This window comes from Musca autumnalis, unplaced genomic scaffold, assembly GCF_047663935.1.
Source record: "Musca autumnalis isolate F117 unplaced genomic scaffold, ASM4766393v1 scaffold_5, whole genome shotgun sequence".
Classification (NCBI taxonomy): Eukaryota; Metazoa; Arthropoda; class Insecta; order Diptera; family Muscidae; genus Musca; species Musca autumnalis.
The window spans coordinates 72,430,346-72,442,402 of NW_027412088.1; the positions used below are offsets into that span (position 1 = coordinate 72,430,346).

The following is a 12,057-nucleotide window of genomic DNA, read 5'->3' on the forward strand; positions in this document are numbered from 1 at the left end:
GATTTTCGGAATTTTGGCGATTTTACAGGCGTGCTATAAGGGAAATAACTTACAGGGTGGCAGCTGGATCTTGTTTTATCGTAAACTAGAGACTTTCTTCATTATTTTTTTTTTTAATTTCTCTCATAAGCTACGAAGTGGCGTTGATATAAGGAAATGGTTTTGGAAATTTCTACTTATGTACTAAATGGTACTAAATTTGGTACAATTTACATTTGGGTGAACGGATAGAGCTGAAAACCTGAATTTGGAATTAAGATTGCTGTTGGAGTGTATCGAGGTTGTTTTGGAAATTCGCACTTATGTGTACGAAAAGTACTAAATGGTACTAAATTTTGTACAAATTGGATTTGGGTGAACGAATAGAGCTGGAAGCCTAAAATTTGGAATTATTATTCTCCAACAGGATTGACATGTGAAGGCAGGTTTGAAAATTCGTACTTATGTGTAGAAAAAGTATTTAATGATACTAAATTTGGCACCATTTGGTATTGGGAGATCAGATAGAGCTGGAATCCTGAAATTTGGAATAACCATTATTCTTGGAGTGAAGGATACATATATGGAGGTACTTTTAGAAGTTCGTACTTATGTGTTCGAAAAGTACTAAATGGTACTAAATTTGGTACGAATTGGATTTGGGTGAACAAATCCTCCTGGATTTTGGAATTAAGATTGCTGTTGGAGTGGAGGATTGAGGTAGTTCTGGAAATTCGTACTCATTAGTACTAAATGGCTAAACTGGATACAATTTGGATTTGGTTGAACGGATACATCTGGAATCATAAAATCTTGAATTGAGGTTACTGTTGGAGTGAAGGATTGATATAGATTTGGAAATTCGTACTAATGTGTACGAAAAGTACTAAATGGTACTAAATTTGGCACAATTTGGATTTGGGTGAACTGATAAAGCTGGAACTCTGTAATTTAGAATTAAGATTACTGTTGGAGTGTGGGATTGAGATATGGATGTAGTTTTGGAAATACATACTTATGTGTACGAAACGTACTAAAAGGTACATCATTTTGTACAATTTGGATTTGGGTGAATTAAGATTACTATTATAGTGAAGGATTGAGATAGTTTTGGAAATACGTACTTATGTGTACGAAAAGTACTAAATGGTACACAATTTGATACAATTTAGATTTGGTTGAACAGGCAGAGCTGGAATCTTGAAATTTAGAATAAGATTACTATTGGAGTGTAGGATTGAGATAGTTACGAAATGGTGCTAAATTTGGTACAATTTGCACTTGGGTGAAAATTCGGAATGAAAATTACTGTTGGAGTGGAGGATCGAGGTATTTTTTATAATTCGTGCGTATGTGTACGAAAAGTACTAAATGGTACAACATTTGCTACAAGTTGGATTTGGGTAAAGTGATAGACTCTGAATCCTGAAATTTAAAATTAAGATTACTGTTGGAGTGTAGGATTGAGATAGGGATGCAGTTGTGGAAGATCGTACTTATGTGATACAAATTGGACTTGGATGAACGGAATAAGCTGGAATCCTGAAATTTTTTATTAAGATATCTGTTGAGTTGAGTTTTTTCAATTTATTTATTCATTTAACAGTTCATTACTTATGTGTACGATTTGGGCGAACGCATAAAAAATTAAAATTAATGTCGAATTGAAATATTAAAATAGTTCTAGAAATTCTGACTTCTGTGTACGAAAAGTGCTAAATTGTACAAAATTTGGTACGTTTTGGTATTTGCTAAAACTGGAATTATAAATGTTGTTATTAAGTTGACTGCTAGTACGTAGAATGGAGGTAAAAATAAGATTCAGAAGTTAATGTTTATATGTATGAAGAGTACTAAAAGGTACAGAATTTGGTCCAAATTTCTTTGGCGTAAAAAGGTAGAGGCAAATTGTGATATATAGATATTAGTATAGCAGTTGGCATTTAGAGTGGAGATAAGTACTAAACACTACTATAATTGGTTTTGGAGGAACAGATAGAGCTGTGAATGAATATCGGAGTTGGTTTATAGTGTGGATATTGGGATATAATTCGGTTGGTAGTGTGGACAAAAATTTTAAAATACCCATTTAGAGTGGGTATAATTAATTTTGGAGGAACAGATAGAGCTGTAAATGAGTATCGGAGCTGTAAATGAGTACCATCCCAAAAAGGCATAACTTGAAATGTCCCATAAAATGTACTGTTTTCTAAGGATCATGTCAAAGCGTGCACATTAAGTAACATTTTTTGAACAAAGTTTTTCTACACTTTGATATCACAAATTCCGAAATTACAACTAATTCGGTTGGAAGTGTGGAAAAAAACTTTAAAATATCCAAAGCCGGAGTAAGGTTCAAATAAAACATGGAAAAGGGTGTGGAAATCCGAACTAAAGTATGAACAGTACTTAAATGAAATTAAAATAGGTAATAAATGGTACAAATAAAAATTTCAGTGTTCCCCTTTCAATATTACATATTGTTTATTTGTATTTTAATCCTTTTCCGCATTTTGCTAGTTATACCATATACATATACGATTTTGCAACATGCTTCTGACTGTATAGATATAAGAATTTGTTGTTGTTTTATTTTTTTATTTTTTTAATTTATTTTTAAAAAACGATAGAACAGCACCTTTTCAATGAAAAATTTAGCATTTTAGTACATTTTAATTTTTCCATCCCTGCAGAAAAGTGGTAACTTCCCTTCTACCGTTTAGCAGCTGCTCTACTCAATTAAAATATAAAATAAACAAATATTCGTTCCAACCTAATCTACATTTTAATGCAAAACTTTTGACTATTACAATATGCATCAACCAACAACATCCATGCATCCATTCATTCATCCATCCATCCATCTTCTTCTGTGGCCATTTTGTAACAAGAAATACTAATTAATTACAATGATTTTACTTTGTAAGCAAAATATTTGTAAAGAAGCTCTTGAAAACTTAGAAATAGTTTCATTAAAAGTATTTACTTGGAAATCTTATCAACTCGTCTAAGTAAATCCGAAAACTCAAATTATATAAGTACATAAATTCTTGATGTTTTGCTTGGAATTAAATAGCATTTTGTAAATTTATTTATTTGCAGTGAATAAAATGTGGATTTTATGGAATATAAACAAATATTAAATACTTTATATGTGGATGCAATTGCTTAAGAAAGAGAATTTATAAAGGTATGTTTTTACATAAGTATATATTTATTCTAAAAAAATATATACATATTTTTGAAAATATGTTTCAATATCCCGACCTTGAAATGAACATAATTGCAAAAACTGGATTAGCTTGCGTTTTTGTTGGGTTAGCTGTACAATTTTGTTTTTTTTTTTAAATATTTTTAGACAACTAATTTATTAGTGGAGAAAGTTTGGCATTGTTCGCCAAGGTGTGAGGCAGGGAAAAATGGTTCCGATCCTCGTCACAACTGATGAGATCAGTACCCTTGTTTCTTGTTTGTGGGTATTCTCCACCAAAGTTATTTTTCAATAACTCCTTCAACAAAAAAAACTTTTTATAACCGAACATTAATCGTCAGCTCGAAGTATAAAGGTGAACAAAGAAAAACCTTCAATGAGAAGTTTGCAAAACAACACAAACCTTTTCCACCGTTATGTGTCCTTGAATTACAATGAAGGCAACATAACAAAATGTTGTTGGAAACAAGCTAACTGATGTGATCCTGAGGCGAGGATCAAAACTAGTTTTCCCTGCCCTACCACTTGGCGAACAATGCCAAACTTTCTCCACTAATAAAATAGTTGTTTTAAAATATTAAAACAACAACAATTGGATTTGTTAAAAAAAAAAAAAACAAAATTTTAACCGCTATCCCAATAAAAAAACGCCAGTTATCCCAATAAAGAAACACTGGCACGGTTTGTATTGTTGGTTATGGCTGTAATAAGCTACCAACAACATTCTGTTATGTTGCCTTCGTTGTAATTCAACGACACATAACAGTGGAGAAGGTTTGTGTTGTTTTCCAAAAACTTTCGTCGGGGTTGTGTGAGGGGGTGGTAACTAAAGGAATGGACCGACATAGTCTATTTCGGAATTGTGTATTATTTTAGGAGTCATTCCTCTCGTTAGGACCATTATATCAGGAAACATGGGCTTGCTCACGAAAAAACATCGTATCGCTGTAAGCAGTCTCACAGACCCTTAACCGCACTTAAACAAAAATATTGATCATTTGTGTGGGTGTTAGCCTAATGAATGGACCGATGTGGCTCAATTTTGTACACGATTGGACAAAATATTTCGAGATCCAAAATTTGGACGATATGCAAAGTGTAGACCAACGCAGCATTCGGTTCGGAAGTTGTCGTGCGAACCAGCCACTACACAATTTTCTCAAGAAGAAGTAGCCGGATTTATGTATCGTAGAACTATTACGATGTGCAAAGTATGGATCAAATAGGTTACTGCCTTCGACAGTTATCGTGCGCACCATTTTAGCGAAAATATGCAATCTTTTGTGGGGTAGGTACCCGACGGAGTGGATTGATATGGTCCATCTTAGAACTTGTTTTACCTGGGTGCCACAGTGGTGCAATGGTATGCACACCTGTCTTGCACTCAGAAGATCTGCGGTTCGAATCCCAGGTCAGGTAACCTCAAATTTCCAACGGTGGCAAAATACCCCTCAGTAATGCTGGCGACATTTTCTGAGTATTTCAGCCATTTCCTGAGTATTTCTCTACAAGTGGTGTCTTAAGACACGCCGTTCGGACTCGGCGATAAACAGTAGCTCCCATATCATTGAGCTAATATGAATCGGGGTGCACTCATTGATATGACAGAAGTCTCCCTTGTCCCGCCTGGGATGTTTGTGGAACATTATTATTATTAACTGCCAAATTTTGGACCGAATCGGTTTATCACATGGTGCCATAGCGGGTTTTTGCAGCTTTCGGCCATTTTCTCATGAAGAATAGACTTGCCCCGAAATGTATGTCAAAAGATGATTAAATCTCCTAAAAGGCTCATTTGTAGTCCGCTTGACATAAAATTTGGCACACATAAATCTTGCCCCAAAAGCGCTGTATACATTCGAAAAATATCGTAATGATTTGTCAAAACTTAGTTCAATGTCGGGTACCCCCCAAAAAAGTTAAACAATTTTCTGTAAAATGGTATGAACGATGAACAGTTTTCTGTAAAATGGTATGAACGATAAGTTTTGTAGGGAGCAATTGATTTGGTCCAAACGTTGCACATTGTATTATTCCTTCCAGATATATATCGGACTCGAATATGGACTATATCGGTTCACTCCTTCGGGTACCTCCTACCTCCTTCTAGCGGCCTCATTTACTTTGTACAATTTTTTACCGGATTAAGTCAATACTTCCTGAGATAATGGCCCAAAAGCTCCAAAACACTGCCTACACATACAAAAATTGCTATTGTGCAAGATAACTCTAAAACTTTTTCAAAAATTTCTTCCAATCTTAGTTTAACATAATTTAATATTTCGAGTCCGTTGTTCTTTTTAGTCAAGATATATTCCAATATATGTATGTACATACATACATATAGTATGTTCCAACCCATTTCATAGTTAACTCATCATAATACTGATAAAAATTGCTTCATATAGGATAAAGTAAAAAATAAGGCAAATTTATTATGATTGTACTATAAATACATAAATATTTAAACTATTTATATAATTAAGAAAAATAAATAATCAGCGGAACTATGGCGTTGGATATCCCTGCATAAGTAGAGTAACATCGTATGCCAATATATGTATGTACATACATACAAATCCTTTTCAAATTTTGTTGAGAAAAAAATGTTTTTTCGGAATGGCGCAAACGTGGTCAATTTTTTATGATTGAATATGATATTTGAGACTTAAGCGCGTAAAATATCAGAAGAGACTATGGTCGGGGAACGAAGGGGAAATAGACTTTTTTAAATTTGACTTGTCTTAAATATTATTATATAAAGTATTCATGAAAGAGGAGATGTAGCACCACTATTAAACAGTAAAGATGCAAAAGCAGTTTGAACATTTTAAAAGCTTATTTTATTCGGAGTCTATGCAAAAACAATAAATTTTGAAAAATATATATTTTTGCGAAAGTAATGTCACTTGAATATTCACCTAATTTCTTGGTATTTGGATATATATACTTTTTGCTTTCATTATGGCTGAGTTCAATCGACTGTGACGTTGGATTTATTAACCTCAGATATTTGCGAATAGTAATAGCGAATGGACAAAAGAGTCAGATAGTTGGTTACCAACAGTTTGTTTTTTAAAACGCAATTTTTAATTTTGAGTTTTGCGCAACTTTTGGCTTATGTTTCCTTTATGTGTGTTGCAAAAAAATTAAAATGATTCGAGAGGAGTCTTAAACTGCACTTTCCCGAAATTTTGTATGGAACGTACCCGAAGTAGTGAACCGATATAGTCCATATCCGAACTTTATCTATGTCTGGTAGAAATGTTACGATGTGCAAAGTATGGATCAAATTGGTAAGTCCCTTCAAGATTTATTGTGCTCACAAATTTTCTGAACATTTTAGAACTTTTGTGTGGGAGGAGTGGACCGATATAACCCATCTTCGAACTTAAACTAAGTTTGGACATAATATTGCGAAAGCCATATTTTGGACCAATTCGGTTAATCCATTCGAGAGTTATCGTGCGCTCCAACCAGCCAGACAGACGGACGAACATTGCTAAATCGACTCCAAATTTTATGAAACGGATTTTCGATGAGACATATTTTGCCAGCATGAAATTTTATATACACACGTTAGCATAAATGCTGAGGGTATAACAAGGAGGCGATACAGCCCAGCAAAAATCCTCATTACAAACTTCCTGTTCCACCCATTATTTTAACAAGGGCATGTCGCGCGAAATATCTGGTTATTTTGTAACTACTGAAATAAGTAGTCAGAATCTACTCAGTATCTACTTATTTCAGTGGTCACAATCTACTTTGTTCAGTGGTTACAAAATAACCAGATATTTCGCGCGACATGCCCTTGTTAAAATAATGGGTGGGAAAGGAGGTTTGTAATGAGGATTTTTGCTGGGAGTCAGCGCACTGTCCCAATTTAATGTTCTATATCTCAAAACTGGTAAAACCTAGAAAAAACTACAGCATTTTTCTAAACCCATTTCGAAAAGTCAACAAAAACAGCCTGTAACTTTCGCGAATTCGTTGCAAATGACCCAATATTCTCTTGTCCGATAGGTACAATAAATATAAGCATAAAATTCACGAGTTTATAAAGAAAAACCAAAAATTGCAATAGTGTCAAAAGTTCCTAATATGCTCCGAAATGGCGCGATTTGAGAACAAATTGGTCCAGAACGGTTTGATAATGATTTTAAATTAGATTACAAAAAAATAAAAATTTTAATGAAAAGCAAATATGTTGTTATAACAGATAAAATTAAAAAATGCGTTACTGAACTTCAATGCATTTGGTGCGGAAACTTTTTTCGCGATAGAGAAAAATTTACACATTATTTCATAATAGTTTTCCATGCTCTACACGGCTATGTGGTGGTATTTTTTGGTTATAGCCATAATATACAGTTTGACAAGTAATTGTTTTCAAACTGAGAAAACGAACACTTTTCACGCATTAGTTACTAAAAATTACAAATAGTTGTGATAAAAATGTAGGGTTTTTTGCAAAAATTAGTTGGTCGACTTATTTAAGACCAAATTGAATGGATAAATAAAAAATTAACCCGCTTAGCTTAACAATAATAACCAAAAAAATAATTAACATGTAATGCAAGGTGCCAAGAAAATGTTTTCAAAATGTAATTGAGGTTCCAAAATACCCCATGCTTTCGGCAAATGCTTAAAAATCATGGCATTTTATGAATTTCATTCTTAAAAAGGATTAGTTGCTAACAAGTATCAGCAATATTAGGCATGGGATATCCCCACTAAGAGGGTTACCATATGGACCAAGGGGGTATCAGATCATATTGCATGTAAACAATGGCCTATAGGTCTCAAGCCGAGAATATCTAAAAACTAAGACGTTTTATGAGTATTTTGGTTTACCAAGATGGTATAACATCAACTACAATGAATATTACCTGCAGCAGAACTCGATCAGGAGGGTTGCCACATCGACTAAAAATGTACCAGGTCTTAATAACAGTAAACTGGACCTCCTAGGCCCACAATTAGATCTTAAAAGTGGTTTATTTAACTGAAATTTAATTTAGGAATAAGGATATTCACTAAAACATACCAAAATATAACCAAGAAGTACAAAAATTGGTTAGAAATGCGTATGGAAGATATTGCTAAATTATACTGAGCTTCCTATAGACATCCAATTTTATCTATTAACAGCCAGATTGAGGAATTCCCGTAAGTTTTTTGGCTTTGATGGTATACCATGGCAACACTGTAGCATTACTTCCCCGTCACTTAGAAATTTTTGTCACAGTATTACTTCACAGTACACGAAATGTCTACAGTAGGCCATAGTAAGCATTTGCGAAAATTGTAGAAATCTGTACCCCACAAATTTCTAAGGAATATTAGTCTCCAAATGTGCTATTTTCGACTGTTTCATGAAATATTCTTATATCTTAATAAATTTTGAGTTGAATGAACCACTTGTAGGCTGTAGTTGTGGGCCTAGTTGGTCCCTTTTACTGTTAATAAGACCTGGTACTTTTTTAGTCGATCTGGCAACCCTCCAGATCGAGCTATTCTGTTAGCAATATTTATTGTAATTGATGGAAGTCCATCCTGGTGAACTAAAAATACTCATAAAATGTCTTAGATTTCAGATATTCTCGGTTTGAGACCTATAGGACATCGTTTACATGTAATACGATCTGGTACTCCCTTGGTCTATATGGTAACCCTCTTAGTGGGAATATTCCATGCCTAATATTGTTGATACTTGTTAGCAACTAATCCTTGTTAAGAATAAAATTCATAAAATGTCATGATTTTTAAGTATTTACCGAAAAAATGGGGTATTTTGGAACCTCAATTACATTTTGAAAACATTTTCTTGGCACCTTGCATTACATGTTAATTATTTTTTTGGTTATTATTGTTGAACTAAGCGTGTTAATTTTTTTATTTATTCATTAATTTTGGTCTCAAATAAGTCGACCATCTAATTTTTGCAAAAAACCCGACATTTTTATCACAACTATTTCTCATGTTTTAGGAATTAATGCATGAAAAGTGTTCGTTTTCTCAGTTTGAAAACAATTACTTGTCAAACTGTATGTACATGTGCAAGAAATAAAAAGATAACAAATATATTATTAATACCATTTGAAACAAATAAAAGTCAAAAGACTTCAAATTGTGTAATATTTTTTGTTTTACAAAAATTGAATTGTGTAACTGTATGTAACCCCTTAGAAACTATATTTCTTTAATTCCTCTAATTGCTGTAAAGGTGTTTGTTTTTCAATCTTGAAGATTTATTGTGCATTTAAAGCGGGGAAGTTCTTTACCTTACCACAAAAAGATGTTCGTTTGATCCTATAGATAACCACCACATTAAGAAATTGTAAGATACAATTTGTTTGTACATTGTAAAGATCCATAAAAACTATGCATTGTGTGTGTATAAGTGTCTAAGATTTGTAGCACACCAAATCCACGCCCTATATTTGATTTCTTGCTTAGGAATGTTTTTGGTTTTGCTAAAAATCAATTTAATGGTTTAAACAACGTAAGTCATGAATACAAACGGACCTTTTTTGAATTTTTGCTTTTTTTTTCGTTGTAAATCCCTCCAAGCTTGAAGCATTGTAACAACCCCTCTAGAGGAAAAAAGGCACCCTCTTCCCATCGACTGTGTCCTAAAATAATACAGGAAAATCTTGTGAAAACACACAACACAAAAAAATCTACATTTTCTTTTGGGCCATATGTGTTTGTTGTTGCGTTTTTGTTTTTCTCTTTCATTTCATTACAAAAGAGCAACGGCAACAATAGCGACAATAGAGGGCAAAGGTAAAAAACAACAACATCAAAAAGTTAACAAATCAGTACTGAAAAGTGCAAAACACAAATTACCATGTAGGACAATGTGTTTTACATACCTCATTATGGAGGAGTTGAACATTTCATATCAGCGTTTTATGTGGATGTTTTTTTACTGTGATGTTGCTGTTGTTTTTGGGATGCCTTTTTTGTATTTCACGATTTTAACAACATTGACTGTGGCATCAAGCATTAAACACTGAAATCCTAAAAAATTAACGAAACGTAGCGAATTGTAAATTTATGAGAAACACAAAAAATGCTGCCAGCACAAAGTCACAAACATATCACCGACTGTCGGTCGCATCCACATCTGAACTGAAACAAACGGAGTTTCTTTTCCGTCCGGTAGTTTCTGTTGCTGTTGCTCAAACACATACAGCTATAAAAGTTATACCTTAATTGACGAAAATGTATGTTTGTGTGTATATATGTGAATATGTTTGGGTTTTAATCCCTCTGATAAAAAAGAACAACAAACACAAAAGCCAGGACACCAACAATAACAACTCATGTCCAGCATAAAAAACAATAACAACAACACAAATTGATAATACCTTTGGGGTATTAAGCAAAACATGAATATTTTGTATGCGTGTGTGTTGGTTAGTCTTTTTGTTACCAAAGTTTGTTGAGGACATTGACGATAATGATGATAATAGCAGGGCAACATCCTTTTTTGAGTTTCATAAAACAGCAACAACAACAACAAAATCAGATATGCGTAAGAGAAACACTCAAAGACAATTAATTCGAACAAATTTAAAGTTCACACGGCACGGTGTCACGATAGAATAACCCAAATAGTTATAATAATTGTTCCACAAACATCCCTGTAGGGACAAGGGAGGCTCCTCTCATAAAAATGAGTGCACCCCGATTCATATTAGCGCAATGATCCGAAATCCGAAAGGCGTGTCTTGTGACACCAATTGCAGAGAAGATTTACATGACTGAAAAACTCATGAAATGTCGCCAGCATTACTGAGGGGTATTTTGCCACCGTTGAACATTTTGATGTTGCCTGACCTGGGAATCGTACCGTGCCATCTGAGTGCAAGACGGGTGTGTATACCACTGCACCACGGTGGCACCCACCCCAAATACCTAGTTTTAGCTAATTCCGTCAGATAAAAACGTGCGGCACCACAATGTGGTCCAAAGTCCACAATTTTTGATAGAGAAGATTTTAACCACTGGGAATCGTAAAAGCCAAAGGATATCCAATCTTGCCCAAAAATATAGACAACAAGTAAGAAAGTGTCAGTCGGATTTGCCTGTGCGGATTGAAACGGTTTTCATTTCAAAAAAAAAAATATGTATTTTGGAGGTTTTTAAAATTCTGACAAAAATATGGATTTGGATTAAAGCTCAAAAGTTTTGCGGGTGAGGTACATAAAGGAATGGACCGACATAATCCATTTTGGAAGTGGGCTTTATTTTGGGAGTCATTCCTCTCGATATATAACGCGCCCACCTGTCATTTTTGTTCATCACCATATAAACTAGTGCTTTTGGACCTTTATATCACGAAACATGTACTTGACTACGAAAAACATAATATTGCTGTAAATAGGGTCACTAGGAGTATCTTCGGTAAAAATTTCCAAAGGATCATGGAGCAGACCGCACAGATCCGCACAAAATGTTGAACATTTGTGCGGAAGATACCCCAAGGAGTGAACCGATAGGCCCCACTTTTGACTTTAAACTAAGTTTGGGCAAAATATTTCGAGATCCAAAATTTGGACCAAATCGGTTACTCCGTTTATGAGATATCGGGCTTACCATATTAGCGAATATTTTCGAACCTTTGGTGGGGAGGTACCGGCAGGAGAGGACCTATAAGAATCAGCTAATATTCAAAGAAATATTTCGATATGCAAAGTGTGGACCAACGCAGTACTCGGTTCGAGAGTTGCCGTGCGCGTGGCTGGTGGTGAAATTTGAAGGTGATGCTGTTTTTTTACAGCTTTCGAGTTAGTTTCTCAATAAGTATGGACTTGAAACTGAAAACACTTGTACCATCGTAATAGGGGCCTTGA

General features: G+C 34.2%; 1 protein-coding gene across 1 annotated transcript in view; it reads left to right on the top strand.

Moving 5' to 3' along the window:
* Positions 1–12,057, top strand: part of Wnt5 (Wnt oncogene analog 5) — a 649,366-nt gene that overhangs the window by 135,915 nt on the left and 501,394 nt on the right. The window contains exon 3 of the mRNA XM_073990191.1: positions 3,082–3,169. The gene's annotated coding sequence lies outside the window, so the exon portion shown is untranslated. The remainder of the gene's footprint in view (positions 1–3,081; positions 3,170–12,057) is intronic.